The sequence below is a fragment of the Sturnus vulgaris genome, chromosome 8 (genome assembly GCF_052056855.1).
Source record: "Sturnus vulgaris isolate bStuVul1 chromosome 8, bStuVul1.hap1, whole genome shotgun sequence".
Classification (NCBI taxonomy): Eukaryota; Metazoa; Chordata; class Aves; order Passeriformes; family Sturnidae; genus Sturnus; species Sturnus vulgaris.
The window spans coordinates 9,685,802-9,705,346 of NC_142250.1; the positions used below are offsets into that span (position 1 = coordinate 9,685,802).

The window sequence follows — 19,545 nt, forward strand, 5'->3', positions numbered from 1 at the left end:
AGCATACTTTAAAACATCAAAGATACAATTCTGAGGCAATCTTGTGACTTCTGGTGCCAGGGAACCTACTCATGAATCTGGAAAAATGGCTTCAGTGTAGGCAAAACTAGTCTACAACGCGGATAAAAAGACAATCGGTCAGTGAAAAGGACAACCAAGACAACTATATAAGATAGAAATTCACTAAAGAACAAGTGGCACAAACAGGGTAGCCAGAGTTTGACAAGTCTCCCAGTACAGGAATTAGAGGGTGTCAATTGCAGGTAATAGCAACAGCTTCAGAGCAAATGAAAGGAGGTGGTACTTCCTGCGAGGGATGTTAAAGTTTTAAGACTAAAGGACAGTGCAAGTGCTAGAAATTTTTGTTCATTCAAGGGAAGGCTGGAAAAGTTCATACAAAAGGAATCGTTTAGAATTACTAAAACCACAAGTGACTGAGCTGAGAGTGACTGAGCCCTAAGCTGAAAACCAATAGAGTCCAGGGAAGAGTTACTGAAGATTGTTTTATGTGCTTGTTATGCCCTTCATCTTCTGTAAATACCAGTTTTCAGCCACTGCTAAAGGAGCTGTACTATCCTGGGTAAGTCCCTGGTCTGACCCAGGACAATCACAGAAATGCCCTGCTATCCAACCCTTCATTCCTTACCACTCACCACTGCCACACCATCCTCATTCATAAGGAAAACTTCAGAGTATGGAGCCCTCTGATGGTACTGGTTGGGTGTGCAAATCTCAACCTAATCTAAGCAACATAAACAATTAAAAGGGAATAGTCCTCTGAGACCAAGAAAGATATCAAGAAAATTATCATTTTATTAATGTTATTGATGGTGCTGCTTTCTAAATTTCCGTTTTCTGATTAGCTTTATACATTCTAAATAAGCTTCTAAGAAAGAAAAATTCTTTCATACATTAAAAAAATAGTATTTGTAATTAAAAAAAAATTATTTGTTCCCCAATGGGCACAAAGTACTGTTTAATGCTTAGCATTATCACTTAATTTCATTTTAAGTTTAGCCTCCCTTTATGAGATCCAGAGTAACCTTAGAGAACAATCTGAACCTCTCTTCTTAGTACTGTTAATCAGTCTTCCTACTTTTGTAACCACTTTCACATTTAATTAGTGCCTTATCCTCCAGATACTGGACCACATCTTGACCTTTAAAGGATACTTTTGGCTGCTTATCCTTGACAATGCTGACTGCTATTCTGATTTAGTTTCTGTCTACAGTTCAGTGGCCAGCTTTGATACCTTTAAGTGAATTTTAGCCCCAGGTGACTTGTTTCAGTAATTTCCTTAAGATATTAGGTGGCACAGCATCAAATGCCTTTGTAAAGTCTTGATGCTATTCTGTCCTCTGCTAATCTTCTGGCTTCATCGTAAAAGATGTGGAGGGATAAACATTCTAATTGGCCTGGCTTGGTGTACTGCAGTACATCTGTGCCCTATCAGGGTCTTATTGCAATATTCACCTCCATATAAACGTTTCCCACTTCAGCTTCACTATTTATAGTATTTATTTCAATTTGGAGCTATGCCCATAAGACAATAGTTTCCATAGTTGCTCTTAATTCAGTTTTTAAAATCTTCTGGCATGCTGACACTTCCTCAATTCTCTGTGGGGTTTTTTAGCAACTAGCTGTTCCATCAGTCCTTTAAATATCTGAAGGGACACCTCAGATGCCTTTGTTCAAGTGACAATATTTAATTATGTATTTCTTAGTTACTTTTTCCCAGCAGTTCATAATTACATCAATGATTTCTTAAGCAAGCCAACATTTAATCTCCTTCCCAATAAACCTCATGGCAAAAGTCCAATTAGTCTTAGGGAGAATAAGAACTTGTCTCAAAATTTATCTCCTTATTACAAATTAATTACAATTAATGTTTTCTTGGTCAAGTAATTTTGTGCTGTTGTGCCTTCAAGATTTATAACACAGTCTTTTAATATTATTTTTAACCTCTTGGCAGCTGTTTCAGTGTATCCTCACGCTGTCCCTCTTTCTCTCTCATGCTAAACTTGGAATATAAAACTCTTTTTTGGTGACCCTCCAGTTTTCTGTTTCTAGCAAAGTTCATATTTTAGTTTTACTTGTTTAAGTAGCCTGCAGTGACCCATTCCCTCTTTGGTGTTTCCCATTTTCATTGGAAAAAGACATGTTTCTGCTGGCTTTTCATTACAGTATCCTCTCACGTTCTTCCTACTGCCCTTCCCCTTTCCACAAAGCCTTTTCTGAAACTCTCTCAACTGATCCTGTGAATGAGATTTTCCTCATAATACTATACCCTTTCACTGGATAACCAAAACTCTTCAGCCAAGAAGAATGTACAGTTCATTAATAAAGTTAATGAAGAAAGTCTAAGTGATTAGTTCCTCAGTGTCATCTACTGATCTCATTTTCTTATAACTATAGAGCTATAAGCATTTTGCATAAGCAGAGAAGATGGGATCTAGGTTGATGTCACTGCTTTTGTACTATCATAATCTACTACGACTGAGATGATGTGGCAACACAGGAAAGGCACTATTGCCTCATCCCCCACTGCTACCATGAACACAGTCAATTAACTGCTAAGGAAACACCAGGAAGATTGTGTTAAATCAATGAGAGTAGGAACACCAAGACATTCTTTAGCTCAGAGACTGGATGTGTAGTGAGATTAATCTTAAATTTCTCTCATTTGACTCAGTCACTTGCTACAAGCTCTTCTACTGTTTTTCAGACCTATGATTTTTTTATACATATGTTTTGCATTGACCCAGGCTGGATGCCAGGTGCCCACCAAATCTGTTTTGTCACTGCCCTCCTCAGCTGGACAGCTGAGAGAAAATATAGAGAAAAGCTTGTCGGTTGATATAAGGCCTGGGAGAGATCACTCAGCAGTGACTGTCACAGGCAAAACAGAATTGACTTAGAGAAGTTAACTGAATTTACTACCAACCAAAATCAGCGTAAGATAATGAGAAGTAAAACAAATCTTAAAAGCACCTTCCCCCATCCCACCATCCTTTTTGGGCTGTACCTCTTCCCCAACCAGTGGTGCAGGAAGAACGGGAATAGGGGTTATGGGCAGTTCATCACACATTGTTTCTGCTGCTGCTCAGGGAGAAGAGTCCTTCCCCTGCACCAGCATGGGGTCCCTGTCACAGGAGACTGTCCTCCACAGACTTCTCCAGCATAAGCCCTTCCCACGGGCTACAGTTCTCCATGAACTGCTCCAGAGTGGGACCCTTCCCATGTGGTGCAGCCCTCAGGAGCAGCCCGCTTCAGCATGGATCCTCCATGGGGTCACAATCCCTAGTAACAAACCTGTTCCAGCGTGGGCTCCTCTCTCCACAGGTCTGCAAGTCCCTCCCAGGAACCTGCTCCAGCGTGGGCTTGCCACAGATTCACAGTGTTCTTTAGGGCATCCCACTGCTCTGGCACGGATCTCCTTCATTGGCTGCAGGTGGGTCTCTGCTCCCTTGTGGATTTTCATGGGTTGTTGGGGGACAATCTGCCTTGCCATGGTCTGCACCACGGGCTGCAGAGGAATCCACTCTGGTACCTGAAGCACCTCCTGCCCCTCCTTCTGCACTGACCTTGCTGTCTGCAGAGTGTTTCTCTCACATAATCTCAGTCTTCTCTTCCCTGGCTGCAATTACTTCTGCACAATAACTTTTTTTTTTGTTATCACAGATTCATTACTGCAATTTCTGATTGGTTTGGCCTTGGCCAGTGGTGGGTCTGTCTTGAAGTCAGCTGACTTTGGCTCTGTTGGACATGGGGGAGGCTTCCAGCAGCTACTCCCTTAAGCCACCCCTGTAGCCATCCCTGTCCCCTCTCTGCTATCAGAATCTTGCTACACAGACCCAATGCAATATGTGACCCACAATTAAAATGTCACAAAATTTCACAAGAAACAGTTTCGCATTAAAAACAGCAATGAAGAGCTGTGTTTTCCATGGGTTTGCTCTGGTAGGAATGCATGTCTACTTAGCACCCATACACAGGTAGATTAGATAAAGAGAGTAAAAAATAAACAATAAAATGAGCATTTGTCTGCAGCACTCTTTCTTTAACAACATCCACAAACATTTTAATTAAACCATGTTCTGCTCTGAGTTATATCCTACCGCTGTTACTTGCATTCTGAATATATGTCAGTCCTGCAGTGTGTTATTTATTGGTAACGTAGCAATCCTTACAGATTTCCAATTGTTGGACATATGCATTGCCCTGGAGTGTTTAAAGTCAGTGGAGGACTTGTGGCATTCTGTGAGCCTTGAAAATCCTAGAACTGACTCAAAGTCTGTTAGTGACTGATTCACTGCTCCTGCTTCTTAAAACAGGCTGCACAGGAGGATAATTGCAAAGGCCATCTTTAGCCTATGGAGTTTATTTGCCTTCGGATCTTTCCGCAGTCAGTGGAGAGTAGAAAAATCCTCCTCTGTGTCTCAAAGGGAGTTCTTTGTAGGTACTCGGAGTTGCTCCAGAGGAAATGCTTCCTCTTGATTCTAGAGGAAGCAGGGGGAGAAAAACCTTCTGAGGCTAAATTTCGTCTTTGTGAATGCCCTCTAAGTTGTTCCTGTGTGTGTTTGCGAGAGCTATCTTGGATAATCTGCACTATATTCTGGAGTGAGAAATGAGAGCAGCTAACAAATTTGGCAAAACTTTCTCTCCAGGGCTAACACAAGCTCCTCAGCTCCTTGTCCAAGGTTCAGAGGGCTTAATCTCCTCATGCTGATAGGAACAGGGCTGCCTGCAAAGCAGAACAAGTGTTCATTTATTCAGGCACAGCAGTTGCCTGATGACAGAGGTCTGACAGTGGCTCCTCTGTGATGGAACATGGGTCTGAGTTCAGACTTATCCGATCACTGCTTATCTGAGACCTGCTGAACTCACATCAGATGCTCATCATTTGTAAATTCTTTTTCTCTAATTTCCTCTATTTCTTCCATTTTACTTGCTAACCTGATATCTTTCATTAGTTTTTAAAACCAAATTTACTAGGGTTATTTATCTAATTTTTCTTTTTAATATCATTATTTTTTTCTTGATTCCCTCTGTTCTTATTTTGTCCATTTTCAGTCTAACCTCACCTACGTCCGTCTGTCTGACAGCCAGCTTCTGATTAATCCTTCTCCACATAAATTCAATGTAGCCATCACTTTACATTTTTGGGGTTGATCACATGACATCCATCTGGTTATTTCTGGGATTAGGAGAGAAAATGAGGCAGAAAGTAGCAAAAAAAGCTTTCTGTGTTGAAGCAGTTAATTTTAATTAATGAAATTAAATTTTATTTGGTTTGTGTGGCAAAGTTTTGGTTGCTACAAGGAGAAGCTGCTGAAGTTTCCCCCAGGTCTGATGGAGCCTATGCTAGGCAGCTCCAAGGTGGCCAAGACCAAGCCCATCCACATTGGTGGTAGCACCTCTGGGAAAACAGATGTAAGAATAGGGAAAAGACACTGTGCAAGAGGAATCAAAAGAGAGGAATGAGAATATGTGAGAGAAACAACCCAGCAGACACCAAGGACAGTGAAAAAGGAGGGGGAGGAGGTGCTCCAAGCTCTGGAGCTGAGGTTCCCCTGCAGCGTGTGGGAAGGACTCATGTTGGATAAGTTCGAGGGGGACTGTCTTCCGTGTCATGGACCCCCTGCTGAAGCAGGGGAAAAGTGTGAGCAGTCCTCCCTTGAGAAGGAAGGGGTAGAAGAGAAAACGTGATGAACCGAACAAACGCCAAATTCCCGATCACCCTGTGCCACTGGTTGAGGAGGAGATAGAGAAAATCAGGAGTGAAGGTGGGGAAGAAGGAAGAGTTGGGAGGAAGGTGTTTTAAGATTTCGTTTTTATTTCCTATTATCCTACTCTGATTTGATTGGTAATATATTAAGCTAATTTCCCCCAGCTGAGTGCATTTTGCCCATGACAGTAATTGCTGGATGATCTCTCCCTGCCCTGATTTTGACCCACAAGCCTTTCATTACATTTTCTTTCCCTTACCCAGCTGAGAAGGGCAGTGACAGAGCAGCTTTTGTAGGTACCTGGTACCCAGCTTGGGTCAAGCCACCACATAAATTTTCTGAACTCTTGTCCTTAGTAAGCTACTTACAGTAGCTGCCAGTTGACAAGAAAGTTGTCTGTGTGGATTTTATCAATTTTACAACATATTGCCTGTCATGCTGGGGAAGTATTAATTTGTACACATAAGTGACAGTAAAGTTTTCCAATACCATATCGAGCACAGCAACAGAAGTAAGAGTATGAGGTGAAGCTATACAGTTTTGTACTTTAAATCCCTATCTAGATTAGCCCTACTATTTTGTGTGGGCAATAGCTACCCTACTGCAATTTAATTTCTTGCTTTTTTAAAACAGTCATTACATTTAAAAACATATTTTAATGCTGTAGCTCCATCAAATTAATGTATAGGTTGCACCAGCTTAATTATACACACCCCTACAGCGATATAGCTGCAGTTCACAAAAACTAAGGACAGCCTGCTCCTTTAATTTCTGTGTACCACCAAACTGCTCCTGCCAGGAATGAATTAGACCTGGTATTAGGGCAGTACTGAATACTGTGTTTTTGGAGGAGAGCCAAATGTTCACATATATTAAAATCTCTAGAAACGTATTACTACATATGTGTTTGCATTCATAAAATGTATCAAGCAAAGCTATTCAGTAAAGGAAGATATGACACAGAGTGAGCCTAAGGAGAGATTGAAAATGGGAATATTTTATCACTAACCAATGACTATTTTCATTTGTCTAGTAGTGCAATAGAAATGAGTGCCAAATCCTCCATTCTCTGCAGATAGTTTGAGGCCTGAGCAAAAAAGCCCCATTACCAGTTTTTTATTGTTCTTTCTTGAAGTTGAGTAATATATCAGTATCAACTAGGTGAAACAAATGAGGTATAAATCGAGCTAAATTCAAGGATTAATGAGATTAGCAACTATCAGATCCATAGGCTATCTATAGACTGACCACTAAGTCTTATGCCCTCAGGAGTTAATTACACAGCTATCACAACATTGAAAATGCACGACTGGTCTTTACCTGAATTGCAAACAAACCTTCCCACTCCTAGCACAGGAGCAGTGATGTCTGACAAAAATGTGGCAGCAAATAATTCAGAGACAGAAGACAGAAAAGTACTCCACAATATCTTCAGGGCTTCTTCCCATGCTTAGGAGGCATGAGGGATGCTCAGTGACAAATAAGACAAAAATTGTGAAGGCCAGCTGTCAAAGCAGAGGTTGGTTCCCCCACTCCTCTCACCAGAGAGTTCAAAATTTCCTTTATAATTAACACTTGTAGAAAATGATTAAAAAGTCTGCAGTGATCATGATGGCTAAGGTGGGGAGACCCAAGCTTTCTGGGTCTTGGTTCTGATTTGGTGCAGTGCTTCTGCAGCTGAAATGGTGCCATGCAGCCGTTTTGGGAACAGTTGCTGTCAGCAAGCATTATGAACTTGCAGTCAGTCTGGACAAAGATGCTCATTCCCAAAGTGCAGCTGTTTGGCTGTAGAGGCAAATACTGGGAGTTACCAGGAGCGTCAATAAAGAAACAGGAACAAGCAGTGAGGTTAGACTACAGTCACTTTGGGGGTTTGAGCATTCATTAAAATGACTGCCTGACAGCAGTGTCTAAATGAAAATAGTATGTAAACGGTGAATTCATCCTGAAGTAAAACCTCCTTCCAGTATCTTGCTGGCAAAAACACTTTATCAACAAATATATCCAGGTTGAAATAGATCATACAATCAGCTTTAGAGAGAACATGTAAGTCTTATCCCTATTTTCTCATTTTGGATTTCTCCACCCTCTCGAGGGATAATGGTCTGAACTCCTTATATTGTCAAACTCCCACTGACCTCAAGAGAAAACAGCTCATCTCAAAACACAGCTGAGTAGAGCAGCCAGCTGCCTTTGCTTGAGCCAGCTGTTCCCAAACCGAGGTTGCAATCCCACATGCAGCTGCAAGGCAGGCAGTGAGAGCAGGGTCAGTTCTCCAGCCTATTATGTGGTGCTTCCACAGACTGTGGGAGCAAAAGCTTTGCTACAACAATGATCATGGGTATCTTCTTTCACTGCTTTAAAGTTGTTTTCCCCTCTTCCTCCCCCTCCACTACTGATGGAGGCTTATTACCGCTTGATCCAGCTGAACCCTAAGGCAAAGTTTTCAGCACTGGGCACACTCCTGCAGTGAGTTTTGTATGAATTATAAAGTCAGGGCATTCAAATACTACATCAATTCACTTCCCACAGGCTGTCTTCAGGAGTGCTTATTCATCTTGAAATGATGGTACTCTAAGAAGTCACTTAAGCTCTTAAGCTTTCCTGATCTCATGTCACAACTTCAAGAACAATCAAAAGGAAGAACGCTTGGAACAGCATAAAACCAAAACTCATAGTCAGAAAAATTTGTTGCTGCAGCTTCTGCTAAATGAAGAGATCACTCCCTGCGCAGATACAGCATAACATGTTCAGCTGTATAGCTCATAACAAACTTTGGTTCAGTCATTTCTGTCCCCAAAAGATTATTTTGCTATGGTGTCCTCTTTGTTTTGGGACATAGACAAACATAAAAGCCCCTCTGTACACACCATTCTAGAGACTGTAAAGGAGAAGCAATGAGCAAAGAGATGTTCCTCCCACTTCACTGGGGTAGGGCTGGTGGCTCTTTCTGACAGTCAGATTCTCATTCTGTCAGAGATATCTTAAAATTTATTTTTTGTTGTCATTACATGTAGCAGTATTGGTAGCCTTTACAAAACACTCTTGTGTTTCAAAGATAACATTAGCACAAAAACACTGGCTGTGCACTTCCACAAAGGCTAAGCAACATTTCTTACAGCCTTAAATCATGTCTTCCAGGCCTGCTGGAGATCAGAGGGGCTGGCACAGGGGAGCAACTAAGTGCAAGTCACTTGTAATGTTCTACCTGCTAACTAACGAGCAGACAAGCCCTGGCAGCCTGGCTGGAGCTGCAGGCACACAGCACTTGCTATAGCTCATTTCAGAAGTGTAGCACTGCTTTCCTCTCTCTCATGCCCTCTGCCACATGCCAGAAAGCAAACAGGAGCATGGGACCAGCTGACCACTTCTGATGCCAAGGACTGTATGCACGCTGTAACAGCCTGTGCTCGCCAGCACTTCTCAAAGAAAGGAGAAGCCAGTGTTCCTCTCAAGCCTTGGGTGAGGGCAGGGAAGGGTGGGGGAAGGAACTCCCTCCTGTACTCTTTATGCTGTCGTGGGAGCTAAGCAGAGAAAGCCAGATTTAGTAAAGTGTGTGAATGTGAGTCCATGGCAGGTTGTCTCCTTCCACACAACACAGCAATTGAGGGAGTGCTGTCAGGGCCATGGCACCAGCTCTCTGTGCAGAGTTCACACAGTCTGGGAAAGTGGGCAAGGTGGAAGCACAGGAACCCCTCTGCATCCTAATGCTGTTCCTTCCCTTCCAGCGCAGTGCCTGGGACAGACAAAGAAGTATACGCAGGGCAGAGGGGCTCTCGCATAGTCACAGAAAATGCTGAACGGGAAGGGACCCACAAGGATCATCAAGTCCAGCTCCTGGCTCTGCACAGGACTATCCCCACTCTTAAAACCACTTTACCCTTCTCTTCCCCAGAGTGCTTTCTCCTACTCACTGTCTTTGCTTACCAGTGGCTCTCAGGGAAAAGAAAAAAAAAGGAAAAGCCACAATGGGCAAATAAAACTTGCCATTTCCAGACACCAGCCAGGTCATTGTAGTGATGTTCCTCTCCTGTCCCTGATCAGGGACATACAGAGAAACTATAACTCTGAGGAGTCAGGAGACATCTCTTTGCCATGTGCATCCTGTCTGAGTGTCCCCTCCTCACATTGCCATAGCACTGGGTCTGCAGGATCACTAAGCAGCAGGAGGCTGGTAGAGAGAATGTTCTCCACACATTTCCATTGTTCAGAGGCAGTTTATCAATTGTTTGAGGACCTGTCCAGGTCAAGTTTGGTTCTATTTTCAGAGCTGTGTAATGACTGTTGATGACATCTGCCCATGACAGGCAGCACACATTGATGAGTACTGTAAATGACCAGTTTCCATATGTACAGCCACGTGTCTCCTTTCTGCTCCAGGCTGCTGATAAAGATCCACTGGTGGTAGCTGCGTTTAATATGGTAAATGATTTTGGAGTTTACAGTCTTCTCTTGTGTAATCTTCTTACATAAGGACTGAGAAAGAGAACGTGAAGTGCAGAATTTGAACATCAAAACAACAGTAGATCTGGAGCTCAACATCTTGAAAATCTTTTCTGACTATTCTAAGCTAATAAAATGCCAACAGAAATAAAGTTCACCCTCTTATATATACAAGAAACTTAAATAAGAACTGTATCTCACCATAGAATCTTGTGTGCTAATCTACTACATAGTACTTAGCTAATCAGATGTTCAGTGAATAATATGGGAGGTAGCTAAGGAAGTCAATTTTAATCTAAGTAAAAACTAAACATAACTGAACAAAAAGTTTCGAAAACTGGAGCTTAGAGACTCTGAATGGGTTGTTCCTGGGATAGGTTTAGGTTAGAGAAAAACATGTTGTTCTTCCTAACCAGCTATCTCATGGTGAAACCCACATTTTGAGACTTTTTGCATGCTGATTTATGATTTCAAGCCGTGGTATTCCATTTGGTCTCCTCATGTGCTGCATCAGCAGCTCCTGCTGTGTGTTGCTTGTAGCTCCTTTTGCTCATTCCTTATAACTCATGCTTCTAGTTAAGACAGACGTACTGACTTAAAATATTTAAAATCTTGGTGGCAGAGTGAGGAATGTAAAAAACAAAACAAGATAAAGAGAACGGGAAAAAAGTAAACGTAGCAGAATGGGTGGAAAATGCTGAGAGGCTCTTTTGTCCTTTTCATTCCTATCGATTACTGTCTGCTCTGTTCCTTTCTTTATCTTTCTTTGCTGTATCGTGTGTCATACTGCAAGCTTTGAGAACACTGTGCTCAGATACAATGGCAAAGAGCCAACACATTCAAGACCTGAAAATGCCAAAGAGATGAACAATGTCCATGGGTGGAGGCTGTTTGCAGTAATGTGAGAAATTTCATGCCTAAAGAAAGAAGGTCATGATCAGGAGAGGGTCTGCCCTGTCTTCTGAGCATAAGGTATAGAGGGCTCACAGATTAACAGTACTCAGTAAGAGATGGAAGATTTTCATTACTTTTAAATGAGAGTTGTACTAGTTCTTAAAAGAGCTCAGAAAATACTGGAATAACCCTCCACCAGCATTTGCTCAAACTTTTTAATGAATTCAGTTGAGCTCTGTTTGTTCTTTGTATATGTTCTAATGAACAAATATGCTGGTGATGAGACTCATAGACAGTGCAATCATTATGCAGATTCTTCAGTGAAGGATTTGAAATAATGCATTGGTAAAGACTGGATTCCTAAAAGAGGTAACAAATGAAATTTCACCTCTGCCCTGTTGATGCACTAGATATAAACAAAAGGCCTTATTCAGAGGGGTTTTTTTTTGTCCTATTCTAAAAGCTGTAACTCTGAAATTATTTAATATTAAAATGTTTTTCCTGTTGGACCTGATCAGCTGCTCAAATGGAAAACACAGCCTAAACATGCATGTTTTATCAAAAACTTTTCATTTTTCTTTTCTGTTTGCATTTTTCCCTTAAAATGCAAAATCTGACTTGATGTACATTCCTTGGCAGTAAGATCAAGACTAAACTCAGGGAAAAAGTTGTTGAAGCTCCTAACATTGGCTTTACAATGACAAAACACAGACATAACAAATCCAAACACCATAGATGCAGCCATCTTCTCTTATGCCCTGCAGAATGGCTCTGGTAGAGAGAATGTCCAAAAAGAGAGAGTAAGGAGGAAAAACCCAGACTAGGGGAAAATCTATTGCATGTTCTTGTTTCATGGTGGAAGCGGAGTAATGACCCATTGATAGCCTCTAGACACAGTCAGTTAAGAAAATGAGAGTTTCCTGTGTTTATTACTGAATGAGAACAGCTCTGTGACCACAGTGGCTGATGGCACAAGGCCCACTGAGCTCTGTCCCTGCTGCTCTGTGCAGCCGCACATGCCAGCACTGCAAATCTCCTGCTTTGCTGGGCTGTGCCCACCAAGTGAATCTGTTTGTGTCTCTCACAGGTGCTACACTGGCATCCAAGTTCATCATTCTTTAGACAGACTCCTCTAGATAGTTCTGGAGTGCTGGTAACTGACTCACAGTGAAACATACTTAACTGGAATTTCTAAAAGAAGTGTTCTCTGTGAGGCAGACAATGATAGCAAAAACAAGACCAAAGCCAAAATCCCCAATGTTTTCAAACTATTTTGCTCTCATCACACAGAAACACAGAGCCAGGGGAATTTCAAGAAGCTTTTTGCTCAAATCTATCTTTTCTATTAACAATTTTCTATAAACTATGTCTGCAATTTTCATAAGGTTCTTCCAGTGCTCCTCCTCCTTCCAGTTGCTATGTTGTTTTCCATCCTAAGCAGAAAGTTGTCTGTTTGGCTCTCTTCATTCACTGTAACATTAGGTACTTAAGCCTAAGGCGCCAACGTCTCTCAAAAGGTTGTGCAGGGTGGCAATGCTTTGATTCAGAAGATGAAATGCATCCAGGCACACAACTCTGAGTTTCACTTATTTCTTGACCTGTGCTGACAATGTACATTCTTTTTTTTTCTCCACTCCTAGGTGGGAGATATTCAGTCACCCAAACATTTCTCTTGGACAAAAAAAAGGCTTAGTTGCAAAAACCACTGAATGTATATAAACTGCAGACCTTATTTATAAGCTGCAGACCAGTGTCATTTGGTAGTTACCAGAGAGCTGACCTTTCTTAGTGCTCCTATATACATGCCCCAGTATACACTATTATTTTATAAGTCAGTAATACTGCTTACTAGAATTCTGAAGGAAGATTTTTTTCTCCAGTTCTGCAAAGTTTTTGCTTTTCCTTTTGCACTGAAGTCATAGTTCCACTTCTCCTCTCAACCCTCTTGCCAAGTTACCTTTTTAATTCACTCACCTGATAACATAGCTTACACAATATAATTATTCTTTATTTATATATAACACCTAAATATTTTCCAAGTAATAGAGGGTAAGGAAAACTGTAAGGATGAATTGTTTATGAAGTCATCTAAGACAGAGATTGTATTCTTTCTTCCCAGAGTGACAGCACAAAGGAAGTTCACTGACTCCAACACAGGAGAAGAAACAGATTCAGCTCAAATACACTCAGTGGATAAGCAGAGAAGGATTTTCACAGGAAAACATTCTAAAAATAGATCTGGAATTTGATGGCACTGTACTTCAACAATATAATGATGATCATGATCATAACAACAACAACAACAACTACTACTACTACTACTACTTTATACCTGTTATGACACCATCTCAAGTAATTAGAAAATAACATGCCCTGAAACTATAAACAAATAATTTGGGAATTATATGGAGGAATGCTTTTAGTGCAGCAAACTCAGAATAAATTCAAGGAATGAAGCTATGAGAGAGTCTGAGCAGTAGAAGCCCTTCTGCTTTAAGAGATGTACATGTTGATGTCAAATTCTAGACGTTGCTTCTAAGCTAACAAATATGTCCCTAAAATAACATGACACCAAAACACAGATTAGGTCAGAAGGGAATGTTGGCAAACACCATTACAACCCAGAGATCCTCCAGGGCTCCACTTAAGAGTAAATAGTTCCAAACAGCTATGAGTACCCAACGGGAACTGCTGAAAGGATTAATTGTGGCCTACTCAGGTTTCATCTCTCCAGTAAATGTCCTACTGAGAGTAATAAAATACTGGATTACAACATCAGGAGTTCTGAAAGCATTCAAAGAGTGACACTCCAGAAGAACCCCTCTTGACTTTATACCCAAATTCCAGACAAGAATGGTACTGATGGCATTTTGGAAAGATGCTTGTACATGATTTAGATATATTTTTGTATTCTGTGTTTCTATTTCAAAACATTTGAAATGACCATTAAGTTCTGAAAGGACTTACATAAAAAGCTGAAGTCTTTTTCATCACATTTCCATTATTAGTAAACCACAGTATGATCTTTACTTGCTTCGTATTCATCACAAGTGTAAGGAACATAAAATCCCTTACAAACAGGGAAAAATTATTATGCAATTACAGAAGTGGTATGCACCAAATTAGGTTGATTTATTTGTTTTTTAAATGTGAGAAATATAACTCCATTAGAAAATTGTGCCAACATCCTTAGAAGTAAAACCACAATTTTTAGTTTTGAATATACCCTTGCAGCATATTTTGGAGGCAAGCAGGCAGATTTCTTAAATCTGAAATAAATACTTATGAAGACTTATCAGAAATTATCATCACCTCCAGTTCTGTGCATTCAGGAGGGAAATGCAGCTCCCATGCTTTATCTTGTTAGTGAACAGACCATCACGGGCTGGAACAGCACAGTCCATGAACAGAAGGGCAAAAAACTTGTGTGCAGTTTAGGTGCAAATGCTGATTATGGAAGTCACCTCATCTTGTTGCAAAGAAGTCCCATGCCTGGAGGAGCCTTCTGTAGCTGTGTGTCTCTGTAGTGACCTAAACAATGTGTTCTCCAGCAGCCACTGCAGGAACCCATCCCCTTGGGCAGGATGGGATGTATGACCTGGGCAGCTGCAGGAAGAACTGTTCCACTACAACTGAAAGAATAGTTGTCTGCTGTGTACAAGTGCTCATTTTAATTAAGGTTTAATCTCCTCAATCTCTACACTAATTCTTGGTTCTCTGTAATAATATTCCCACAGAGGACTCCAGGGTATTTTCTGGCATCAAACAAGTCTCAACTGCTGGGTTTGCTCTGGTTTTACAGACTCCTGCGTATCCATCCTTTTTTATATTCTGAGAAATATGTGAGGCAGAAAAAAAAATCACTGTTTGAGCATTAATTGGATGATAATGGCAATTTATGGATTAGAAGAGGAGAAAAGGTGCCACTAGAGTGTGTAAAGTGGGCAGCTGGCACAGTAGCTTTTGCCAACGTTTGTGTCAACGTGGGAGTGCAGCAATATGGTAGCTGTTAACATTGCACTCAATAAATATCTCCCCATATGTGAAGATTCCTTTTGGAGGAAGAAGCGGAGTATTCTCTGTATCTGTGGCAGGATTTTAAGTGTAATCCCAACAAATCTCAGCAGGCCTTCATGTGTGCTTAAATACTGTACACATAAAATTGCTTTCTTGAAATTTAGCATAACAGGGAAGCAGTGAAATAATAATGAAATAATTCACACATTGAATTATGTGGAGAAAAACAGTGTAATGCTCAACATGGCACACTTTTTCTCAGTTGATTCAAGCCTTAAGGAAAAATACACAGGCCTGCTGTTGTCCAACGCATGTGACAATTTTTGTTACTATGTGACTTGGATACTGTATTATGTATTTATGCATTCACAAAGGCATTTAAGTTATTTCCAACTTTTTTTGTTGCTGTTAGAAATAGGAAGGATGATAAAATTATTATTTTAGGACCAAGGAAAATGTTTCTGCTACACATGAACTTGTAACTATTGGAGTTAAACAGAAAAAATGATACTGTTGATAAAAATGGCACTAGATATTTTTGGTTAATTTATTTTATTAAATTAATTTTTCTACAGCTATTTCTTGCCATGACGTTTCCTCCTGTGGATTTTCTACAGCCCTTACAGAACTACTCACTATATTCTTTTAATAGGGGAAAAAAAAATGTGGTGTTAGGGTTCTGTCCACTAGTCATGTTCTGTTTTCATTTTGCCATGACATTTCTTTCTGTGAGGACTGCATCCACTCTTTCTCCACCTCTTCAAAAGCCTTCTTTCCCTGCCTCTGTCCACTACTGCTACTCTTCTGGGTGTCATCCCTACATAACTACTAATTCTGAATAAAGCCCACAGCTCCATTCCCTTAGAAGAAAGTTCTCTATAATAAAAATTTATCATGACATCAACAACCAAAGCATCATCATTCTGAAGAGTCAAACCCACTGAGATTTTCAAGAATTTTTGTCTGTGAAGCCTCAAAAAGCTTGATTTATAGATGCAAGTAAAGCAAACAGAACTGAAGCAAACTCAAAATATATACTCAAAATATATACTCAAAATATATACTATATAACAAACTGTCCAACCAAATCACTTGTAAAATCAACTAGCTATACAGGTAGAGAAAATTTTCCATTTGGTTTCAATGATGCCTATTCACTCTCCAACAAACTAACCCACTGAAAGAGGATTCTACCCACAGAACATCACCCATGTATTTATTTTTACATTGACATAAGCATAGACTGTCTTTTATGAAAGAATTTGGGAATGTAAGGTGGTGTAGGAAAAAAGACAGTATTAAATGACAGTGCTATTTCACACTAAAATGACAAAATGGCTTACTAAAGTGCTTTGGGTATTATGATGGGCAAAAATGCTCTTGTATGTATAGGAAATTAAGTTATATAATTTCACATGCAAATATAAGAAGGGTCATTTACACTTTCTTACTGAACAGGTAATGACTTTCACATTTCTTAATAAAACACTTTTAACAAGTCTCATTAATGCAGTTATTTACATTCACAGTTACTGGCATAAGCACACAAAAAGGGAAGATATTTTCTCCACCCTATCTCTCAAGCCTAAAAACTTGAAATTTATAGATGTAGAGAAATATCAAACAGCAATACTGCCTCACAGCAAAACCCAAGCATAAAATAGCACCTTCTGAATGGAAATGAAGATCCTGAAATGTTGCTCTGGAAAGTGAGACATCAGCAGGCTGATAGGTGGCCAAGAAAAACTAAGGCAGAGGTATAATTTTTTTCATGCCAGTATGGGGTCAGCCCATCAGAGAGGATTGAAGAGCTCATGTGGAGGGTCTGGATCTTCCCCAAGAAGGACAGAGGAGTGAGGAACCTGAGTGCTCTGCAAAGTCACCATTTCCACTTGAAGTGCAAGGCTGTATTGGGCTGCTGCCTCATTTGTATTTACCAAAGAAGTGAAAGAGCAGCCTCATGCTGCCCTCACCAGACGGGTGCGACAGCACTGAAATTAAGGGATGAATCTCCTGCTTGCTCTGCCCCGTGGTGTTCCCAGTGCCCCAGGGACATGGAAGAGCAGGAATGTGTGCACTCACACATTGCTCAGAGGGGGCTGAGATCCATCCCCGTGTCTGCTGCTTCTGTCTCTTTTCGAGCAGACCCTTCCTGGTGAGTTAGGCCTGGCTTGTAGCCTGTCCCTGGGCAGAGATCTGTCCTGTGGATGCTGTTGTGTGGTTTGTGTTTTTGATAAAGATAAGGCTGCAGTCACAGCTGTGCTGGCCAGTTGTCCTCAACCTGTCTTCCAAACACCAAACAAGTCTTGGGAGAAACACTAGTGGGGAAATACTGTATAACTGCTTCTTGCATCGAGAGTACTCTGCCATGACATAGATAGTAGTGTTTTGGAAAAGTTTCTTAATCAAGCAATAAATAATCTTGTATCAAAATAAAGACAGCTAGAACTTAATACCCTACATAACTAACTTTCCAATAAGAATTAAAATGAAGGGGGAAAAAAATCAGTAAGTCCAAGCATGCTGACCCATGTGAGATTCATGAAATGGAAGGCTATATTTATGAAATTTATAAAGCCAAGTACTCTTTGTTTTATCGTCAACCACTGCTCTGGTGGGGTTTAGAATGTTAAGGGAACCTGAAGCAAAACCACTTCAGCTGCAAAGTAAAAGCACCTATTTCTTAAAATGGGTGCCAAAATAAATAGTCTGACATTCCACTCTGTAGAATAGAGCATTTTGCACATATATAAATAAATTTACAAAGTTCCACTCAGAAAACAAATAACAAACAAACAAGTAAACCTTTATCCTTGAGCATCTGTGATCCAAAGACATTCAAGTCCAAGAAAACAAACCGTATTTGAGCTTTGTCAAATACACATACTAAAGAGCGGGTCTAACCATCCCTTCAGAAGAGGGCATCATCTCTTACATCTTATTTCCAAATCACACACATGTACTCCCCTCCTCCAAAAATAAATTTTTGAAAAGTATTCATTTCATGGAAACAGCCATATTCTTTTGAACAGATGGGAAAACTGATGGACTGGAATGCAGTGAGTCCCTTATTTGCTGATTTCAGGAAGAGATATTTCTGATTTTGAAAATTGGTTTGAGAGAGTTTTCAGATTTCATGGCTTAGGAGAAGACCAGCAACGTAGAAAATATAATTGTATATTGATAAATTCTGGAGACATGGGAATCAGACAAAAAAGAATAAGCAAAGTATATATCTGAAGAAAAATACACATTGTAGTTGTCCTTATAGCATGGTTATTCCCACTCAACTCCCTCAGTCATTACATACTCAGGATTGCATCAAGCCATTAATTGTACAGTAAATTCTCCTTCTGCTCTCCATAGCATCACCACTCCCTAGTTTCTGCATATCTGAGCATCTCATTGAATCTTATTTTCCCTTTAGGCAGTGGGTCAGGCTCTTCAAGCCCTTCCATCCCAATTTCTCTGCTCTCTTTCGTTCCTTCCTCTCTTAGTTGCTCATCTCTCTTCTAGTTCCCTTTCCTCCCTCTTTGCAGTCTCCCTCTGCCCCAGGAGTGCTGTACCTTGTGCACAGGGTGACCGTCTGGTATCCCGGCTTGGGGGGCTGCCTTCACTCACGCTGGAGATGGCAACTTCTCCGTGGGCCCTTCCTTTCTGTCACTGAGGGCTCCACACTGCCCTGCTGGTGCTCCTCCCCCAGCTCCTGCCAGTCCCCTCATTCGGACACAGAGAAGAGAGGTTTTGTTGAAAGTTGTGTTGGGGCCTCATGAGGGAATGGTCCTGCCCACTCTGGCCACTTGCCAGACTCCAAAGACACCTGAAGGGAAGGGTCAGTACGGGTCCTGGGATATTACTGTTCCCATCCCAAAGTCACATGGGCATGAGCTATGAATTCTGAAGGCACTGTGCCTACCAAAATCCCTTTGCAGCCAGTGGTCCTGGTAACCTCCCAGTACCAGAACTGGGGAGGCTGAGCAGGGGAGAGGAGGAGGTGGCTGCACAGCCAGGCTTCCCCTGCTGCCACTGTCATCGCATTTGCATTGCAGGGAGATGATCCGGCTGCCTTTGTGTGGCCCTTTGGCAGGAGCCCAGCATCATTTCTGTGCCACTGCTCACATTGTACTGCAGGAGTATAAACACAGGCTTGTCCACAGTGCTCTCAACAGCTCTGGAGGAAATCCATGATTGCCCAGTGTCAAATAGGCCAGAAAAGCTGGGCTTTCTGTACACCAGCTACTGTCCTTTTCCTAATACCGTGTCTCTTGTAGGAATGTGGAAATTCACTGGTATCAGAGAAATAGGACAATATGATGTTACCGTGATAAATTCATTCAGATCATTCAGAGCTTGATGCTACAAAATTGTCTTTGATGCTCTAATGTTTCTAAAGACTCAGACTGGCCAGTGTTTAACATTTCTCAAGACCATGCCAAGATGCCACAGAGATAAATGAATGAGG

At 41.0% G+C, this 19,545-nt stretch overlaps 1 protein-coding gene across 1 annotated transcript in view; it reads right to left on the minus strand.

Moving 5' to 3' along the window:
* PHYHIPL (phytanoyl-CoA 2-hydroxylase interacting protein like) overlaps window positions 1-18,826 on the minus strand; it is a 55,916-nt gene extending 37,090 nt beyond the window's left edge. The window contains exon 1 of the mRNA XM_014882352.2: window positions 18,650-18,826. The gene's annotated coding sequence lies outside the window, so the exon portion shown is untranslated. The remainder of the gene's footprint in view (window positions 1-18,649) is intronic.
* Window positions 18,827-19,545: the final 719 nt, after the last annotated feature.